General features: G+C 39.1%; 1 pseudogene; it reads left to right on the plus strand.

The window, feature by feature from the left end:
• Positions 1–1,082: 1,082 nt before the first annotated feature.
• Positions 1,083–2,639, plus strand: LOC120215993 (annotated as a pseudogene).
• Positions 2,640–3,226: the final 587 nt, after the last annotated feature.

Raw genomic sequence — 3,226 nt, forward strand, 5'->3', positions numbered from 1 at the left:
AAGATTATTTTTTTATCTAGGGTGAATTGTATAGTATCAACTCAAAGACGTCAGATGCTTTACGCGTCTTCAAATTAAATATAAAAACTTCACGACGGCATGATTTCTTTAGTTAAATGATATCTTTAAACTATAAAAAAATATTTAAGAATATAATTTAGTGGATGACTTATAAAGATTGGCCTACGTGGCAACCACTCAACTCGTAGCCCACACTAGACGGTCTAGAGTCGCTCTTACCCTAACCCTCGTAAAAAAAGTAAAACAGAATTTAGTCCTTAATCTTATAAATGCTTTCAGTTTAGTCATCAATTGTTTTATGTGCATAATATTTGACTTTTACATGTAAAGATCGATTGTTCATTTAATTTGAGATTCTCATTTTAATCAATCAACTTACGAAGCCTTTACTAAAAAGGGTACTCTTGACTTGGTAAATATCGCTTACTTAAGTTCTTATCAATGGTGGTATACAATCAGACAATTTTAGAGTACGTTATCAAAAGAGTTAAAAATAAAAAAAAATATTTATGTTCACGGAAAAATAGGGGTTCAAAATTTGGGGGATCAGATTAGATAAAATCACAAAATTAGGGTCTAAAATGTGTTTCATCCCAAATAGGTGACGTCATCATCGGCCCCATCGAGAAACGACGAAAACCGAATCACTAACTGGAATATTCAACTCTCTCTATCTCTTTCCTTACCTTCTCTCTCATATATAAGTGAGGCTAATACAAACTCTGTCTCCCTCTAACCACAAAAAAAAAAAGGAAAACATCAAAGATTCATTTTTTTTTGTTACGCGACGCCCCGACTTTGTTGTGTTCTTTCTTTCTTTCCTTGTTGTCTTCCATTTTCTCTCTTAATTTACATTCGTCTTTGATTTTTATGTATATTTTCCTTGGTGCCCAAAGTTTATTCTCCTTTTAATTCTGTTTAGATCCCTTTTGTCTCGTCTTCTTCGGATCTACTTATGCTATTTGGTCTGGGAACATACCCTTCTCCCCTACATAAATTCATCCTCTTCCACTGTCTCTGTAATCCGGGTGTTAAAGAAAAAAGTTTAAGTGAAAGGAGGATTTGTTTAAGGGTAAATGATAGAGATGGATTTGGCTCAAAAAATGCTCAGAGGCCATGAATATGTTGAAGCTTTAGAAGAAGAACGACGTAAAATTCATGTCTTTGAACGAGAACTTCCTTTGTGTTTGGAGCTTGTCACCCAAGGTTTACCTTTTACCTGTTTTGTTTTCCATTTCGATTGCTTTTGCTGTCTTGGGTGGTGAATTTTGTTTCTTATTAGCGATTGAGGCATGCAAGAAAGAGATATCGGGGGGTTCGACCACGGCGGATTACGTGCAAGGGAAATCGGATTGTTCGGAGCAGACGACCAGTGATGTTCCGGTTTTGGAAGAATTTATTCCGATAAAGAGAAGTTCTGATTGCTCCAGGGAAGACGATGAACAAGAATCGCATAAATCCAAAGAAAAGAATGTCCCTGCTGCTGTTGATCATAAAAGGAGATCCGATTGGCTTAGATCCGTTCAGCTGTGGAACAACAACAATCAATCCCCAGATCTATCCTTGAATGAGGTACCCTTTTGTCCCTTTTCTAAATCTCCAAACAAAGAGAAAAAACAACAAAAAAATCAATAATTTATGCCGGTAATAATGGAAGTGGTGTGGAAGTGAAGGAAAACGGTGGAGCAATTCAAGCGATCCAGAGAGAGAAAACCGTGGAAAAAAATGTTAAACCATCTGCAGGAGGAAAAGCAAATGCCTCAGCTACAAGTACTTCCACAACAGAAAGTAGGAGTAGAGGTGGAGGAGGAGAAGCCAATAACGGAAACTCTAGTAAAAAAGATGAAAAGGAAGGTCAGACTCAGCGAAAGACAAGGCGGTGTTGGTTGCCGGAGTTGCATCGGCGCTTCTTGCACGCTCTCCAGCAACTCGGCGGTTCACACGGTGAGTTTTCTTCTTATCATCGTCAATCATTTCATTCATTGAGGCGACGATTATAAATATGGATTTTGTTTGCAGCTGCCACCCCAAAGCAAATTAGGGAGCTGATGAAGGTTAATGGACTTACAAATGATGAAGTTAAGAGTCATTTACAGGTGAGTTTAGATTTTAGGGATAAATCATACGGTTTCTGTTTTGGCAAATCGATCTGTTTTTTTGAGAAAATACTGCAACTATAGTGTGTTTCCACTATATTTAGCAATGTTGACCTAGTTTTCAATAGACTTGAAGTTCCAGCATGGCCTAAAACTTTCATTTCATGTGTTTCAGAAATATAGATTGCACACGAGGAGACCGAGTCCGTCCGTCCAACACAACGCCAATCCACAAGCACCTCAATTTGTGGTGGTCGGAGGCATATGGATATCTCCACCGGAATATCCCAAGATGACCACAACGACATCGAAAAAAACAGCCACCGTTGCGCCACTAGCGGAATCTACACACCGGTAGCCACATTGCCCACGCTTCCTCAACCATGTGGAACGGCGGTGCAAAGACAGCAACAGTCGCATTCCGAGGAAAGGGGCAGCCATAGTGAAGGGAGGGTTCATTCGACATCTTCCTCTACCCACACCACCACCGACTCACCGGCGTACTAAAACTCTCATGACACTAAGAACATGATGCATGTACACATTTTTTGTAAGAAAAATCTTGGTATAAAGTTTATGTAGAGACACCAGTCGTCAGTTCTTTCTTTCTTTTGCTACTTGGATCTCCTGTTGTTAATGTTTTGAATAAAGCATCACTTGTTGAACGAAGAAATCTACAACCATCAGCTTTTGATACAATGAATGCATAAAAGGGTTTTCAGATGATTGTCGGGTTAACCCGGATTCCAGATGGAAAAATCTTATCCGAAATGTTCCAGACAACCCTAGTGTTGGGTCCATTTGTAGTTGGAGAACATCATGTAAGGTAGAGGCATAATCAAACAAGTAAATGAATCGATAATCACATCCATTTATCCCTCCACCAGTGAAATTTGATTACTGTACAAACGGGAAGGATTAGTGCCGTAATTATGACATGCCCCACAACAAAAACAACAAGCCCTTGGATGCTTTTGCATGGCGGTGGTGCCGCTGTGCTGTCTGATCTGATTTGTTGCGTTATTTAATTTATAGATTCAGAACAATCTAACTCCAAGGATGCTCATTGGCTCCAATATTAATTTTGGATTGTAGCAGACTGCCAACCC

This window comes from Hibiscus syriacus, unplaced genomic scaffold (genome assembly GCF_006381635.1).
Source record: "Hibiscus syriacus cultivar Baekdansim isolate YM2019G1 unplaced genomic scaffold, ASM638163v2 tig00110156_pilon, whole genome shotgun sequence".
In the NCBI taxonomy this organism is placed as follows: Eukaryota; Viridiplantae; Streptophyta; class Magnoliopsida; order Malvales; family Malvaceae; genus Hibiscus; species Hibiscus syriacus.